This window comes from Saccopteryx bilineata, chromosome 3 (assembly GCF_036850765.1).
Source record: "Saccopteryx bilineata isolate mSacBil1 chromosome 3, mSacBil1_pri_phased_curated, whole genome shotgun sequence".
NCBI lineage: Eukaryota > Metazoa > Chordata > Mammalia > Chiroptera > Emballonuridae > Saccopteryx > Saccopteryx bilineata.
In genome coordinates, this window is record NC_089492.1 from 255495890 (window position 1) to 255514717 (window position 18828).

The 18828-nt window shown below is 43.7% G+C and overlaps 1 pseudogene; it reads right to left on the bottom strand.

Annotated features, from left to right (window-relative positions):
* Positions 1 to 3784: 3784 nt before the first annotated feature.
* On the bottom strand, positions 3785 to 18075 carry LOC136328731 (histone-lysine N-methyltransferase PRDM9-like; annotated as a pseudogene).
* Between the last annotated feature and the right edge of the window lie 753 nt (positions 18076 to 18828).

Sequence of the window (18828 nt, forward strand, 5' to 3'; positions counted from 1 at the left end):
TGGCTCTGTGGCCTCTGCCCCAGGCGCTAGAGTGGCTCTGGTCGCAACATGGCGACACCCAGGAGGGTCGCAACATGGCGACGCCCAGGATGGGCAGAGCATCGCCCCCTGGTGGGCAGAGCGTCGCCCCCTGGTGGGCGTGCCGGGTGGATCCCGGTCGGGCGCATGCGGGAGTCTGTCTGACTGTCTCTCCCTGTTTCCAGCTTCAGAAAAATGCAAAAAAAAAAAAAAAAAAAAAAAAAAAGATAGTCTTCCCTAGGTGAAAAATAGTTTCTGAAGAGAGATCTGGGTATTTTACTTTGTTTTTCTTTCCTTTTTTTCTGCCTTTCTGTTGAGAGAAATGCAGTAGGCATGTTGCAGGTCTATCACAGCTTTTTCCATTGGACTTTACATTTTTTACATTGATGAGAGAGAGAGTGAGAGAGAGAGAGAGAGAGAGAAGCATGAAATCATTTTTCCAATTAGTTCCATTTAGTTGTGAACTCCCTGGTCACTTCTCTTAGGTGCTGAGACCTGTGGCAAAACCCACAACCTTGACACACAGGGAGGACACTCCGTGCACTGAGCCATCTGGTTTTTTTAAATTATTATATTTCAGTTGATGAAATTATTTTAGAATTCCAATTTCAATGTATGTTACAGGTTATTTAAAATTGTATTTTATAGCCTGACCAGGCGGTGGCGCAGTAGACAGAGCCTCGGACTGGGATGCCGAGGACCCAGGTTTGAGACTCCGAGGTCACCAGCTTGGGCATGGGCTCATCTGGTTTGAGCAAAAGCTCACCAGCTTGGACCCAAGGTCACTGGCTCGAGCAAGGGGTTACTCAGTCTGCTGAAGGCCCACGGTCAAGCCACATATGAGAAAGCAATCAACAAACAACTAAGGGGTCGCAACAAAAAACTGATGATTGATGCTTCTCATCTCTCTCTTCGTTCCTGTCTGTCCCTATCTATCCCTCTCTCTGACTCTCTCTCTGTCTCTGTAAAAATAGATAGATGATAGATAGATAGATAGATAGATAGATAGATAGATAGATAGATAGATAAAAGCTTTTGAGAAAAAGGGAAGGGGTTTTCAGATAAGTTCTATCTTCTTTGCTTTGTGTAGCAAGTGGCTCCAGGCACCCTTTCAGAGAACAAGAGGAAGTAGTTAATCTATAACTGGATGACTCAGTTAACCCTGCAAGCTCCCTTCCCTTGCATTCTTGTTTCTTCCTTCTCAGGGAAGAAGGGGCCTGCACCTCCTTCCTCAGTTGATCTACTTACCTGCTTATGTTAAGTATGTTTCCTATCTCTGTATGATTCTCTTTTTTTGTGGCAACCCATTGGTTCTGAAAGAGGTATTTTCTATTCCTAAATGAGAGTTGGATGACACCCATGGTTATGACCTGACTGGGTAGCTCAGTTAGAGCATTATTTGGATACACCAAGGTTATAGACTCCATCCTCAGTCAGGGGACATCCAAGAATTAAACAATGAATGCATAAGAACATTGGTACTGTCATATTTGGAATTTAGTAGTTCTAATTGGTGTGAGTGCCATACTATAGTAGTTTGAATTTGCCATTTCCTAATAATATATCAGAAGAACTTATTTTTACAAGGTTAGGTACTTGGTCTCATCAAAATAAGAAACATGAAAACTGGGAAATTTTAAGAGTTTATGTGATCCAAAGTGACTCCAAACATTTGGGATGAGATCTCCAATCTTGCAGACTCACAATGTAGCAATTCCTTTTTTATTTATTTCTTTATTTTTTAAAATTTATTTTAGCCCTGGCCGGTTGGCTCAGCGGTAGAGCGTCGGCCTAGCGTGCGGAGGACCCGGGTTCGATTCCCGGCCAGGGCACATAGGAGAAGCGCCCATTTGCTTCTCCACCCCTCCGCCGCGCTTTCCTCTCTGTCTCTCTCTTCCCCTCCCGCAGCCAAGGCTCCATTGGAGCAAAGATGGCCCGGGCGCTGGGCATGGCTCTGTGGCCTCTGCCTCAGGCACTAGAGTGGCTCTGGTCGCAATATGGCGACGCCCAGGATGGGCAGAGCATCGCCCCCTGGGGGGCAGAGCACCGCCCCTGGTGGGCATGCCGGGTGGATCCCGGTCGGGCGCATGCGGGAGTCTGTCTGACTGTCTCTCCCTGTTTCCAGCTTCAGAAAAATGAAAAAAAAAAAATAATAAAATAAAATAAAATTTATTTTAGAGAGTGGGGAGGGAGAGAGAGAGAGAGAGAGAGAGAGAAGGAGAGAGAGAAGGGGGGAGAAGCAGAAAGTATCAACTCCCAACTCCCATATGTGCCTTGATCAGGCAAGTCCAGTCTTTTTATTTATTTGTTTCTTTTGTTCATTTTAGAGAGTGGAGAGAGAGAAGGAATTTCTTCCTTTTTTGCAAGAGAGACAGAGAGAGGGAGAGATATAAACAGACAGGAAGGGAGAGACATGATAAGCATCAATTCTTTTTTTATTTTTCCTAAGTGAGAAGCAGGGGGCAGCAGAGACAGACTCCCGCATGCATCCAACCAGGATCCACCCAGCATGCCCACCAGGGAGTGATGTTCTGCCAATCTGGGCCATTGCTCTGCTGCAACTGGAGCCATTCCAGTGCCTGAGGTGAAGGCCATGGAGCCGTCCTCAGCGCCTGAGCCAACTTTGCTCCCATGGAGCCTTGGCTGCAGGAGGGGAAGGGAGAGATAGAGAAAAGAGAGGGGGAAGGGTGGAGAAGCAACTGGGTGCTTCTCCTGTGTGCCCTGGCTGGGAATCAAACCAGGGACTTCGACACACAAGGCCTATGCTCTACCACTGAGCCAACCAGCCAGGGCCAGCATGAATTTTTTGTTGGGGCACCTTAGTTGTTCATTGATTGTGCGCTCATATGTGCCTTGACCAGGAGGCTATAGCACAGCAAGTGACCCCTTGCTCAAGCCAGCAACCATGGGGTCATGTCTATGATGCCATACTCAAGCTCGTGACCTCACACTGAAGCTGGTGAGCCTGTGCTCAAGCCTGCGACCTTGGGGTTTTGAACCTGGGTCTTCTGCATCCCAGTTTAGTGGTTCACTGCACCACTGCCTGTTCAGGCACCATTCCCATTTTATAGTTTAAAAAACAGGCACAGAGAAGTTGAGAATCTTGCCTTAGGTTGCACAGCTGGTGAGGGAAGATCTGAGATTAAAACCCACTATGGAATAATCTGGAATCCATGTGGTGTGCACCATGAGATGCTCACCCTGAAGGGGCAGCGAGGAGAGATTGAGGGAGACCAGGTACTCAGACTGAGCCAGGCACATGGACATGCACATACACATGTTCCTCCTTGGCTTTCACTGCTGAGACTATAGAGGTCAGAGGAAACCAGGACAGGAGCCAAGAGAAGCCCAAGGAAGAGGTGGTCAACCTACAAAGAGAAAAGGCTCCACTTCCCAGGAGTCAAGGAAATTCCTTTCCTGGTGTGTCTGTCTCAAATCCCTCTCTCTGGGCAGTAACCTAAGTAGATTGACTCCAGACTTCCACATTTCCAAGGGTTGAGTTTCTGTGCCTGACAGTGTGAGTTCTCTGTAGCCCTCCTGGAACTCTCTGCTTTCAGTGATATTAGGAAATGAGGTATGTGGGCTTCACAGTTTTATGAAGATAAGATTTATTAGAACAGGAGGCCAAGAGACCATGGAGGAGACTGGTGTTGACATTCCCATAGCACTTAAGAAACTGTTTGTGTAGCTCATCTCTTGTCATGAAAATGAAGAATTTGTTTAACCAATTACTTCTGTACTAATTACAGTCTTGGGAGGGAAGGAGTCAGTAGACTCCCTCTGAAGTCTCCTCAGAGCTGGGGTAACCTGTGTAGTAGCTATGGCTATGGAGATGCAATTTAATGCCTAATGACTCACCCTCAGTGCAAACATAAGGCTTCTCCCTTGAGTGTGTCCTCTGGTGTATGAGGAGATCTGACTTCTGTGTAAAGCCTCGCTCACACTCCCAGCAAACATAGGGCTTCTCCCCTGAGTGTGTCTTCTGGTGTATGAAATATGACTTCTGTGTAAATCCTCGCTCACACTCCCTGCAAACATAGGGCTTCTCAGTGTATGAGGAGATCTGACTTCTGTGTAAAGCCTTGCTCACACTCACTGCAAACATAAGGCTTCTCCCCTGAGTGTGTCCTATGCTGTATAAAAAGATGTGACTTCTGTGTAAAACCTCACTCACACTCCCTGCAAACATAGGGCTTCTTGCCTGAGTGTGTCCTCTGGTGTCTGAGGAGATCTGACTTCTGTGTAAAGCCTCGCTCACACTCACTGCAAACATAAGGCTTCTCCCCTGAGTGTGTCCTCTGATGTCTGAGGAGATGTGACTTCAGTGTAAAGTGTCGCTCACACTCCCTGCAAACATAGGGCTTCTCGCCTGAATGTGTCCTATGATGTATGAGGAGATTTGACTTCTGTGTAAAACCTCGCTCACACTCCCTGCAAACATAGGGCTTCTCGCCTGAGTGTGTCCTCTGGTGTCTGAGGAGATCTGACTTCTGTGTAAAGCCTCGCTCACACTCCTTGCAGACATAGGGCTTCTCGCCTGAGTGTGTCCTCTGGTGTCTGTGGAGATCTGGCTTCAGTGTAAAGCTTCGCTCACACTCCTTGCAGACATAGGGCTTCTCCCCTGAGTGTGTACTCTGGTGTCTGTGGAGATTTGACTTCAGTGTAAAGTGTTGCTCACACTCCCTGCAAACATAGGGCTTCTCGCCTGAGTGTGTCCTCTGGTGTCTGAGGAGATCTGACTTCTGTGTAAAGCCTCGCTCACACTCCTTGCAGACATAGGGCTTCTCGCCTGAGTGTGTCCTCTGGTGTCTGAAGAGATTTGACTTCAGTGTAAAGCCTCGCTCACACTCCTTGCAGACATAGGGCTTCTCCCCTGAGTGTGTCCTCTGATGTCTGAGGAGATGTGACCCATCATCACAGCCTTGCCCACCCTCTCCATACTTGATAGCTACAATTCTTGACATTCCTACTCTCATTGATAGTTTGAATGTATCCACTGAATTTACTTCCTGGCCTCTGCTGGGTGCTTCCTGCATCATTCCCTCTTGCTCACTAGAGCTCCCCATGCATCCTTTGGGAGGTTTAGAAAAGGCCCTTGAAATCCCCCTCTGCTTGGTCCTTTTAAGCAAAGGTTTAGACTTTTTTTTCACCTCTTGACCTTCAGCTTTGTCATCCCAGCTATGTATATCAATATGTTGCTGCTGCTGATTTGGATCCTCTGGGCAGGGATCCTCTGATTGGAGGTGTTTTCTTGTAGATGTTCCTGGGAGAATCTGAGAGGGGTGTTTGCATCCCACGTGTTGGTGGAGGAATTTCTGACTGGAGAAGGCCAGAGGGCAGGAGGGACATGGGTGTATCTCTGGCTTTGGTTCTGCTGAAAGAGAAAATTTTGGTCAGGGAAGATGTTGACAAGGATGCCTGGGTTGTATGTTTTTCTGCTGTTAGACCTGTCCTATGAGTCATTTTTATGGCATTGAAAGTGTGATCTCTGTCTCCCACAAAGTGTTTCTTTACAGTTGGTTTTCTCTTTTCATTTTTATGCACTATATCTTCTTTAGAAAGCTCATATCAAGGTTCCTTTCTATGCATTGCCAGATGAGGAACTTTCAAGTAGCATCAGGGGCTGTTTCACCACTTGTATGGGTGGAACAATGCTGACCTTTTCTATATACATGTAGCTTTAAACACAGTTGTTTAGAATGACCACTGGCCTCAACTAGGAATTTCTTCCCTCATAGTTTTCCACAGATGATAAACTGAAAATATGTCCTTCTTCAAACCTCACACCAAATATTCATACTTGATTTAATTCAATGTCAGCCCATTTCATATACAATGGGAAGTCCTGTTTCAAAATATTTCCCCAACCATACTTTTTAAAAATTGATTGATTTTAGAGAGACAAAGAGAGGAGGAAGAGAAATAAGAAGAGGAGGAGGAGGAGGAGGAGGAAGAAGAAGAAGAAGAAGAAGAAAAAAAAGGAGGAGGAGGAGGAGGAGGAGGAAGGAAGAGAGAGAGGAATTTATTCATTGTTTTACCTAGACCTGCAGTCATTGGTCGTTTCTCATACGTGCCCTGACCCAGGCTCAACCTTGGTATTAAGGATGATGCACTAACAGACTGAACTAATCAGCAAGGGCCCCCAACCATACTTCTTACATGCCAGAATCCCATCCCTCTCTAGCTAATACACCATCCTCTCTTCACTCTTCTCAGAGATGAAGTAATCTCTGAGAAGACTCCCCACTGAAGTTTATTTTCCAAAAATTAGCAAAGCAAATCCTAGAGAACAAGCTATGCTGTAGCTGAAAACTACACCACTGTCTCACCTCACTTAGGAAGGTCCCCAGTGTCCTTGGATCACAGCACTGCATTTCCAGGCTGCTAGGAATCTGTCCAACCTCTGCTCTTACCCTGTATGCTAGACAGGAGTGGCCATCAGAAAACAGGCCCTGGCTGGTTTGCTCGGTGGATAGAGTTTGGCCTGGCATGTGGACGTCCCAGGCTCAATCCCCAGTCAGGGCACACATGAAAAGCGATTATCTGCTTCTCTTCCCCTCCCTGTCTCCCTTCTCTCTCTCTCCTTTCCTCCCACAGCCAGTGGCTCAATTGGTTCAAGCATCAGCCTGATAGTTCAGTTGGTTAAACTGTTGACCTGAGGCACTGAGGATAGCTCAGCTAGTCTGTGTGTGGACCTCAGACAGGGGTTACTGGGTGGATCCTGGTCAGGGAACATGAAGGAAATCTATCTCCCCTCTTCACAATTAAAAATAAATAAATAAAACAAAAGTAAAAAATATAAAGATTTTTCTTAAGAATCAAAGGTATATGAAATGAATCCTTAATTTCTGAAGCATCCAATTTGAAATCTTACTGACTTTTGAATGTACCATAAAAATTTCTAAAGTGAGTTCTCTCTTTTCTTTCCATTTTGTAGAACAGTTGTGCCCACCTCTAGCTGCTGCGAGCTTTCTCTTCTGCTTGCTACCGCACTTGATGCCCAGCTCCTGGCCGTACTTGTCACCGTACCAGACCAGCAGCTCACAGTTTGGCTTGATGACCTGGCAGGATCGGTAGAAAATCTTCCTGCGATACTGAAAAGCCACCAGGTTCTGCTCTTCATCATCTCGGGCACAGTTCACATACCTGGGATTGAGGGAGGTGAAAGAAAGGAAAACCACAGGGGGGCGGTAAGATGGCGACGGAGTAGGCAGACGTTCCAACTCCTATCTACCAGAACCAAAGTGGATTACAACTTAATTTTAAGAACAATCATCTTGAAGAACCAACTTTGGACTAAACTAAGAGGAATCCAAAACCAACGATCACTGAAGAAACCACACTGAGACTGGTAGGAAAGGCTGAGATGCAGAAAGCGCTGCCCGACCCTCACGAGCGAGTGGAGGCCCAGAGGGACTCTTGTGGTGGGGTGGGTTGCCCAGAGTTGTGGGTCCTCAGCCCCAGGAATGGAGCCCCAACCTAGAGCCCCAAAGCCTAGAAGAGAAAAATGGACAGTATTTAGCTGAAAAAAAGAGCTGGATGCCTGACCAGGTGGTGGCGCAGTGGATAAAGCATCGGACTGGGATGCAGAGGACCCAGGTTTGAGACCCCGAGGTCGCCAGCTTGAGCGCGGGCTCATCTGGTTTGAGCAAAAAGCTCAGCAGCTTGGACCCAAGGTCGCTGGCTCCAGCAAGGGGTTACTCGGTCTGCTGAAGGCCCGTGGTCAAGGCACATATAAGAAAGTAATCAATGAACAACTAAGGTGTCGCAATGTGTAACGAAAAACTAATGATTGATGCTTCTCATCTCTCTCCATTCCTATCTGTCTGTCCCTGTCTATCCCTCTCTCTGACTCACTCTCTGTCTCTCTAAAAAAATAAACAAATTTTAAAAAACATTGAAAAAAAAAAAAAGAGCTGGAATACTGTTTGTGAGAAAGAGACAGAACTCTCAGAACTAGGCTCCATCTTAAAGGGACTGCTCAGAAAACCTTGTTCACAGCCACTTACCCGAAAGCATGGAAAAATGACCCAGGGAGTGGGGAGTGCTGAGAGGACTGGAATTGCCAGAAGAGAGTGTACTCTCGGAGACACTGGGAGAGACACTTTGAGGGACAGCCACCCTAATCCCTAGGCTGAGTCACTCCCCAAATCTAAAGTGACTATATTTCCTGGGAGCAGCAACACCAGCAAAGGGAAGCAATTACCCTGCCCACTGGAGGATCTCCTGCTCCAGTCAGAGCAAAGAGACACTTAGAAGCAGGGAGCATGTCAGGGATACAGGTATTGAGTGCTGAGGTCTGAGCTACACTGCCCCCTCATGCTGCTGAGTACTCACCAGAGGGTGGGTGGGCCAGCGATGGCAGGGCATGGTGGCAGGGACTAGGATGGCCCAAGCGTGCAAGCACAAGCCTGCCTGTGGTAGCGAATGCTGGGGCAGCCACAGCAGCAGCCCAAGTGTACACACGTAAACTTGCCCAAGTTGGCAGAAGCTAGGGTCGCCATGGCAGTAGCCCAAGCGCGTGCAAGCCCGCTGGCAACAGCAGAAGCCAGGGCAACCACGGCAGTGGGCCAGCACCAGCAGCACCTGTGCCCAAACACCCGAGGTAGCAGCAGCTGTGGCAGCAGGCTGGCGGACAGAACACACCTTGGGAACACAGAAGCCACACACACTGGACTCCTGTGGCCACACCCTTCTGAGGGCTTAAAAGGGAGAAAAAAATAAATAAAATAAAATAAATAAAAATAGTCTGGATGGAATGACACCTAAGGCTAAGAGGCAAGGCACATCCAATACCATACCCAATCCCTGGATTACAGTACTGAGCCCAAGCAGCCAGCAATAAGAGGCAGCAGAAAGCGGGTCTCAGGAAAACTTGAACTTTTAAGCAAACTTCCCCCAGGTGAAGAGTAGATAAAAGCTAGCCTAGGACTACAGCTGATATTTACAACAACACCTGGGCCCAGCAGAGGCAGCCACAAGATCTGCATCACCTGTAGCTCCAAAAAGGTTGATAAGGCCCAGTCATAGGCAGTGACCCCCACTGCTGTGCACCAGGCTCCAGCCAGGAAGGTCCAAGGTGGGCACATCCAGTGGCCAGATATGGAAAGAATCAGTTTAGGACCTAACAACCCTTGTTAGAGTGGTATCTTAAGGAAGGGCTCCTCACACCTGACCCAGCTAAGACATAGAAAACGCTGACACAAATAGAAAAAAGAATAGTGACAGCAAACAAGTAGCCCACAGCAGATTACAAACAACAGCTGATGCCAACCCAAGAATATCTATAAACAACACAACTGGAAACTGGAGACAGACAATACCAACCCTAGACTCAGCTAGCTACATAAACAACACACCCAAAGTAGGAGTCCATACACAGACAAAATGGGAAGACAAAGAAATGCAATGCAAATGAATCAACAAGAGAAATCCCCAGAAAAAGAACTGAATAAGATGGAAATAACCAAATTATCAGATGCAGAGTTTAAAATAATGACTGTTAGGATGCTCAAAGATCTTAGAGCAACAGTGAATGGATATAATAAGTACCTAAATAAAGAGATAGAAAGCATCAAAAAGGACATTGAAATCATGAAAATGAACCAGTCAGAAATGACAAATACAATATCAGAAATGAAGACTACACTAGAAGGAATTAAAAGTAGGCTGGATGAAGCAGAGGATCAAATCAGCAATTTAGAGGACAAGATAAACGAAAGCATGAAAGCAGAGCAGCAAAAAGAAAAGAGGCTCAAAAAGTCTGAGGAAGAAGAGAGTTCTAAGCAACATGAAGAGAAACAACATCCACAATATAGAGGTTCCTGAAGGAGAAAAGAAAGAACAAGGGATAGAGAACCTGATTGAAGAAATCATAGCTGAAAACATCCCTAAATTGATGAAGGAAAAAGCGACACATGTTCAAGGAGCACAGAGAGTCCCATTAAAGAGGAGCCCAGGCCCTGGCCAGTTGGTTCAGCGGTAGAGCATTGGCCTGGCGTGAGGGGGACCCGGGTTTGATTCCCGGCCAGGGCACATAGGAGAAGCGCCCATTTGCTTCTCCACCCCCCCTCCTTCCTCTCTGTCTCTCTCTTCCCCTCCCGCAGCCAAGGCTCCATTGGAGCAAAGATGGCCCGGGCGCTGGGGATGGCTCCTTGGCCTCTGCCCCAGGCGCTAGAGTGGCTCTGGTCGCGGCAGAGCGATGCCCCGGAGGGGCAGAGCATCGCCCCCTGGTGGGCAGAGCATGGCCCCTGGTGGGCATGCCGGGTGGATCCCAGTCGGGCGCATGCGGGAGTCTGTCTGACTGTCTCTCCCCGTTTCCAGCTTCAGAAAAATACAAAAAAAAAAAAAAAAGAGGAGGCCTACACCAAGACACATCATAATTGAAATACCAAAATCAAAAGGATAAAGAAAGAATACTAAAAGCTGCAAGAGAAAAGCAGTCATTTACCTACAGAGGAGCCCCCTTAAGGATGACTTCTGACTTCTCAACAGAAACACTAGAGACCAGAAGGGAATGGCAAGAAATGTTCAAAGTAATGCAAAACAAGAGCCTACAACCAAGATTTATTTATCCAGAAAGGCTATCATTTAAAATTGAAGGAGAAATAAGAAGTTTCCCGGTCAAAAAACAAAAAACAAGGAATTCATTACAACAAACCAAAACTGCAACAAATGTTAAGGGGCCTGTTGTAGACAGAACAAAGGGGAAAAAATATAGAAAAAGAAGAATGTAGATTTAAAGAATAAAATGGCAATAAACAACTATATATCAATAATAACCTTAAAAATAAATGGATTAAATGCTCCAATCAAAAGACATAGGGTAGCTGCGTGGATAAGAAAACAGGACCTGTACATATACTGTCTACAAGAGACCCACCTCAAAACAAAAGAGACACACAGACTGACAGTAAAGGGATGGAAAAAAATATTTCGTGCAAATGGAAATGAAAAAAAGGGGCTCGGGTAGCATACCTATATTTGAAAACATAGACTTTATTTTACTTTTAAAATTTTTTTTAGATTTTATTTATTCATTTTTAGAGAGAGAGAGAGAAAGGGAGACAGAAGGGGAGAGGATCAGGAATCATCAACTCCTATATGTGCCTTAACCAGGCAAGCCCAGGGTTTCGAACTGGCAAGCTCAGCATTCCAGGTCAATGCTTCATCCATTGTGCCACCACAGGTCAGACCAAAATAGACTTTAAAACAAAGGCTATACTAAAGGATAAAGAAGGTCACTACATAATGATAAAGGGAGCAATCCAACAGGAAGATAGCACCTAAATATATAAAGCAGACTTTGATGGATATAAAGAGTGAGATCAACAGAAATACTATAATAATAGGGGGTTTCAATACCCCACTAACATCACTAGATAGGTCCTCAGGAAAGAAAATTAACACAGAAACAGCAGACTTAAAGGTCACACTTGAGCAACTGGATTTAATTGATATCTTCAGAACCTTTCACCCTAAAGCAGCAGAATATATATTCTTTTCAAGTGCTCATGGTACATACTCTAGGATAGACCACATGTTAGGGCACAAAAGCAGTCTCAACAAATTTAAGAAGATTGAAATCATATCAAGCATATTCTCTGATCACAATGGCATGAAACTAAAAATGAACTACAATAGAAAAACTGAAAAACACTCAAACACTTGGAAACTAAACAGCATGTTATTAATAATGAATGGGTCAACAATGAGATCAAGGAAGAAACCAAAATTTTCCTTGAAACAAATGAAAATGAGCATACAACAACTCAAAATTTATGGGACACAGCAAAAGCAATCTTGAGAGAAAAGTTCATAGCATTTCAGGCATACCTTAAGAAGCTAGAAAAAGCTCAAATAAACAACTTAACCCTGCAACTGAAAAAAACTAGAAAAAGAAGAGCAAGTAAAGCCCAGAGGAAATAGAAGGAAAGAAATAATAAAGATCATAGAGGAAATAAATGACATAGAGGCTAAAAAAACAATACAAAGGATCAATGAAACCAAGAGCTGGTTCTTTGAAAAGGTAAAGAATATCAATAAACCTTTAACCAGACTCACCAAGAAAAAAAGAGAGAGGACTCAAATAATTAAAATTAGAAATGAGAGTGGAGAAGCAACAACTGACAAAGCAGAAATACAAAGGATTATAAGAAAATACTATGAAGAACTGTATGCCAAAAAATTAGACAACCTAGGTGAAATGGACAAATTCCTTGAAACATATAATCTTTCAAAAATCAATCTGGAAGAATCAGAAAACCTAAACATACCAATTACTACAAATGATATTGAAACAGTTATCAAAAAACTTCCAATAAACAAACGCCCTGGACAGTTTGGCTTCACAGGCGAATTCTACCAAATATTCAAAGAAGAACTAACTGCTATACTTCTCAAGCTATTTCAAAGAATTCAAGTGGAAGGAAGACTTCCAAGTTTCTTTTATGAGGCGACCATAATTCTGATTCCAAAACCAGGCAAAGACAATGCAAAGAAAGAAAACTATAGGCCAATATCCCTGATGAATTTAGATGCTAAAGCCTGACCTGTGGTGGCACAGTGGATAAAGTGTTGACCTGGAATGCTGAGGTTGCCAGTTCAAAACCCTGGGCTTGCCCGGTCAAGGCACATATGGGAGTTGAAGCTTCCTGCTCCTCCCCCCTTCTCTCTCTCTCTCTCAATCTCTCTCTCTCTCTCCTCTAAAATGAATAAATAAATAAAAAATTTAAAAAAAAAGAAAAGGAATTTAGATGCTAAAATTCTCAACAAAATATTAGCAAACTGGATCCAGCAATACATGAAGAAAATCATACATCATGATCAAGTGGAATTTATTCTGGGGAGGCAAGGCTGGTACAATATTTGCAAATCAATCAATGTGATTCATCACATAAACAAAAGGAAGGAGAAAAACCACATGATAATTTCAATACATGAAGAAAAAACATTTGATAAAATCTAGCACCCATTTATGATCAAAACTCTCAGCAAAATGGGAACACATGGAACATACCTCAACATGATAAAGGCAATCTATGACAAACCCACAGCCAACATCATACTCAATGGGCAAAAATTAAAAGCAATCCCCTTAGTATCAGGAACAAGGCAGGGGTACCCCCTTTCACCATTCTTATTCAACATAGTTCTGGAAGTCCTAGCCATAGCAATCAGACAAGAAGAAGAAATAAAAGACATCCAAATTGAAAAAGAAAAAGTAAAACTATCATTATTTGCTGATGATATGATACTGTACATAGAAAACCCTAAAGTCTCAGTCAAAAAACTACTGGACCTGATAAATTCAGCAAGGTGACAGAATATAAAATTAATATTCAGAAATCAGAGGTATTTGTATACACCAACAATGAACTGTCTGAAAGAGAAATTAAGAAAATCCCCTTTACTATTGCAACAAAAAAATAATGTACCTAGGAGTAAATTTAACCAAGGAGGTTAAAGACTTGTACTTGGGAAATTGTAAAACATTGATAAAAGAAATCAAGGAAAATACAAACAAGTGGAAGCATATACCATGTTCATGGATAGGAAGAATAAATATCATTAAAATGTCTATATTTAAAAATATAGCAATTTATAAATTCAATGCAATTCCTATTAAAATACCATTGACATACTTCAAAGATATAGAACAAATATTCCAAAAATTCATTTGGGACCAAAAACGAACACAAATAGTCTCAGCAATCTTGAAAAAGAACAAAGTGGGTGGTATCACACTTCCTGATATCAAGTTATACTACAAGGCCATTGTACTCAAAACAGCTTGCTCCTGGCATAAGAACAGGCATATAGATCAATGAAACAGAACAGAGAACCCAGAAATAAACCCACACCTTTATGGACAAAGGAGGTAAGAGCATACATTGGAGTAAAGACAGCCTCTTTAATAAATGGTGTTGGGAAAATTGGACAGCTACCTGCAAAAAAATGAAACGAGACCAACTTACACCATTCACAAAGGTAAACTCAAAATGGATAAAAGACTTAAATGTAAATCATGAAACTATAAGTATCTTAGAAGAAAACATAGGCAGTAAGCTCACCAACATTACTCACAGCAATATATTTGTTGATTTATCTCCACAGACAAGTGAAATAAAGGATAGGATAAGCAACTGGGACTACATCAAACTAAAAAGCTTTTGCACAGCTAAAGACAATATGAACAAAATAAAAAGACAAACTACACAATGAGAGAACATATTTGACAATACGTCTGATAAGGGGTTAATAACCAAAATTTATAAAGAACTTGTAAAACTCAACACCAGGAAGATAAACAATCCAATCAAAAAATAGGCAAAAGAAATGAATAGATACTTCTCCAAAGAGGACATACAGATAGCCAATAGGCATATGAAAAAATGTTCAACATCACTAATCATTAGAGAAATGCAAATTAAAACCACAGTGAGATATTACCTAGCACCTGTCAGAATGGCACTCATTAACAAAACAACAAGTAAGGGTGTGGAAAAAAGGGAACCCTCCTGCACTGCTGATGGGAATGCAGACTGGTGCAGCCACTGTGGAAAACAATATGGCCTGACCTGTGGTGGTGCAGTGGATAAAGTGTCAACCTGGAAACACCGAGGTTCCCGGTTCGAAACCCTGGGCTTGCCTGGTCAAGGCACATATGGGAGTTGATGCTTTTTGCTCCTCCCCCCTTCTGTCTCTCTTTCTCTCCCCTCTCTATAATGAATAAATAAAATCTTTTTTTAAAAAAAAGAAAGAGGCCCTGGCCATTTGGCTCAGTGGTACAGCGTTGGCCTGGCGTGCAGGAGTCCCGGGTTTGATTCCTGGCCAGGGCACACAGGAGAAGCGCCCATCTGCTTCTCCACCCCTTCCCCTCTCCTTCCTCTCTGTCTCTCTCTTCCCCTCCCGCAGCGAGGCTCCATTGGAGCAAAGATGACCTGGGCGCTGGGGATGGCTCTTTGGCCTCTGCCCCAGGCGCTAGAGTGGCTCTGGTCGCGACAGAGCGACGCCCTGGAGGGGCAGAGCATCACCCCCTGGTGGGCGTACCGGGTGGATCCCGGTCGGGCGCATGCGGGAGTCTGTCTGACTGTCTCTCCCCGTTTCCAGCTTCAGAAAACTAAAAAAAAAAAAAAGAAAGAAAGAGAGAAAGAAAGAAAGAAAGAAAACAGTATGGATATTCCTCAGGAAATTAAAAATGGTAATGCCTTTTGACCCAGTTATTCCACTTTTAGGAATATATCCTAAGAATACCAAATCACTGATTCAAAAGAAGAAATGCACTCCCATGTTTATTGCAGCATTGTTTGCAATAACCAAGATCTGGAAACAGCCCAAGTGTCCGTCAGTGAATGAGTGGATTAAAAAGCTGTGGTACATATACAGAATGGAATACTACACAGCCATGAAAAGGAAGGAAATCTTACCTTTTGCGACAACATGGATGGACCTGGAGACTATCATGCTAAGTGAAATAAGCTAGGCAGAGAAAGAAAAATATCATATGACCTCACTCATTTGAGGAATCTAATGAACAATGTGAACAGAGGAATGGAATAGAGGTAGAGGCAGGATCAAAAGGACCAGAGGGAAAGCAGTCAGAGGGAAAGGGGATTAGAGGATGGGATCAAAGAAGGGAAAGAGATTAGTGAAATGATATATATACATAACAGTGTTACAGAGATCAGGACAGGAAATTCTGAAGTGAAAGGGGAGGGTGTGTGGGGAGGGGTTAAAGGGAGTATCAAGGAGAACACTGGGGTGGGGTGGAGGGAGATAGATTTGGTGAGATACTTGAATCTTTGTAAGCACAATAAATTAAAATCAATAAAAATTTAAAATAAAAAGAGAGAAAAGAAACCCACAGGCGATGAGTTCCTACTACCTCTCAGATCCGTGACCAGCTCTGCACCTTACGCTCAAGGCCCTCAGGCTCTGATGTCACCCATTCCCACAGCAAGCACTCACTGAGAACCTTCTGTTCTGAACCTATCACAATGTCATATGACTTTTTATCTCCAGGTTCTTATGGTGCTCATCCTGCCTAATACCATTTTCCAAAGCCAATTCCAGAAGTAACCTCCATCCTGATTGGCCATAAAACCCAGTGACTGCTTGCTAGCTTCTCTAAACTAAATCAGGTTCTGTTTTATATCACAGAACTTGCTACTTGATGTTGGACTGTGTGTCTAGATTAGTTCACATCATTCAATACTCAGCCCAAGTCCATCTTCTCTTGAGAGGCCTTTCCGCAGTCTCCTCACATTTTATTTAGGTAACATTCGATGCCTCACCCAGGTTCCCATAAAAACCTGGAGGTCTCTTTGTCTTAGCAAAATCATAAAGAACAATAATAGCTTATTCACACTCTGTAGCCCCTGATAAAAGAGCCCCTCAGGAAAGTGGCCCATGATCATTGCTTTACAGGCTTCAGAACTCAGTTCTAGTTAGAAGTGAGTCTGGGAAAATTTGCTGCCCTCACAGATTTAGGCTATCCTTGGTTTAGGTATCTTGGCACTGTGAACTTCTCAAAAAATAGGAAATTATAGTTAAATATTTCTAAAATCAATTTTTTCACTGTCTGCAATTAGTCCTCCATAAAAAGATGGGTTATATGATCTGTTTAAGTAATGAATACCTTCATCTAAACTGGAATATAAGTAAGGGTTTAAATAATGTTCTTTAGATCAATTAAAGTATAATCCAGTTTCCTCCAAGTTTTTTTCCAGTGCCTAAATTTTGTCTAGCATAGAGATTTATATTTTGAGGACATATTCTATATTTTTATCTCCGTTTCCCCCTAAATACCTCTTGCTTTGAAAGAGCACCGAATGGAGTAAAAAGAGGAACAGAGGATTGAGGGAGACCACCGAGGGAGGCGTGATGAGAAGGAAATATGTATGGGCTGGTGAGGGATGAGTGTTCTCTGTGACTCCCAGAAATTTATTGGCCTTACCTCATCCAGTTGGCCCAGGATTCATCCTTCCCATCCACATACTCATAGCAGTTTCTCCCTTTGGTGATCTGTGTTTCAGGAAGAAAAAATAAAGGCTTTTTCTCAGGTGAGGAGATAATAGAAGAATTATTTTTCTCTACTGTCAACAAAGCTCTTCCAGTTTGCATGCATTGCCTGCCACTCGTGACCACATGGTGATTTTTCTTTCTCATCACATCTGAGTTGACCTGTCCACTCAGGGCTGGGGAAGGCATTCCTTTGTGTCTGTACCACTGTGCTCCCACTTAACCTGTGATCCTCAACAGGAGCTCCATGTTCTGCAAAGTCCACTCAGTACCCAGAGCTAACCATATTGTCTCCATCCATATCCTAGTATGTAGAAGGGCAGGTCCCACCAAGCCATAGAAGGGATGTGGAAAGCCACAAGACAGGGGAAGAGGTAAATACTTCTCACCTGCCAAGTGTATTCGCTGTTGGCTGCCTCTTTATCTTCTGTGATCTGGCCCTCATAAGGGCCGAAGTGCAGACCCACTGGCAGAGCAGATGCCTCGTTCCACACTCCAAGTCCAGCCCCAGGGATGCCCGATGGTCTGATTCTCAACCCAGGGGGCAGAGTGAGTGCTGAGCGGTTCGGATGCCCCTTATCCACTGCACTGTCTTTTACAAATGTAGGGGGCCCATGCACAGCACAACTGTCAATGAAGAAGTTCTGACACTTCTCACAATCTGGGGGTGAGAGCAACAGGGATTAGGGAAGGTGTAGTGTATGTTCCTGGACATATAGAGCTTCAGAGAGAGCCTAGGCACTCACATCATTAAGCCTAAATCCTGTAGTACAGGTCCTTAGGGGGACGGAATGCTTTGGGGATCAAATGACCAGATGAAATTATTGTATGAAGACATAGCATGCTTCTTTGTGAAGGCCACTTACAGAAGTAGTCATCATCCTGGGGCTTGCCAACCCCTTGGTACATGTGGCCTTTTCTTTCTCGTAGGTTGTACATCTTCACTTCAGTCTCCTTTCTCCTGAGAAGAGCGAGTTTGGTGGAGTCTGGAATGTTAGTCCCTATATTGTCAGAAAACACGCAATCTCCTCCCATCAAATTATCACCTGTCCTTCTATATACACTGATATTTTCCTCTGTCAACTATTGGCTAGAGAGAGTAAGCCTCTACACTGACTACAGATGGCCAATTCAATTTTTGTTTCTAGATCTTCCCATTACAAGGTTTAACTTCCCAACTTTTAATTATTCATAAAATATTTATTAAAGGCACATTATGTTAGGTTTGAGGAAAGACTTGGTATATAACACCAACAGCGTATGGTCACTATTATCGAGATGTATTTATTGGACAACTTGTATGTGTCAGTTCTTTTACATTGAATTTAAGCCCTAGCCAGTAGCTCAGTGGATACAGCGTCGCCCAGTGTATGTCTTGGGTTTGATTCTGGTCAGGGTACATAGGAGAAGTAACCATCTCCTTCTCCACTCTTCCCTCTACCCGTTCTCTCCCTCTTCCTTTCCTGCAGAGAGTGGCTCAATTGGTTCGAGCATTGGCCCTGGGTGCTGAGGATGTCTCGATTAGACAGAGCACATCATCCTGAGGTAAAAAAACAGCTCAGTACTCGAGCATTGGGGTTGCTGGATAGATTATAGTAAGGGTGTATATGGGAGTCAGCCTCACTATCTCCCCTCCTCTTACCTAAAAAATAAATAAATACATACACAAATAAAATTAAATTGAATTGAATACTGTCAAAGAATATATGCATGTACACATTAGCATTCAAAAGCTCAGAGAATTTGTAACATTTGCCCAAAGCTCTAGTGCTAAATTCACTCTCAGTT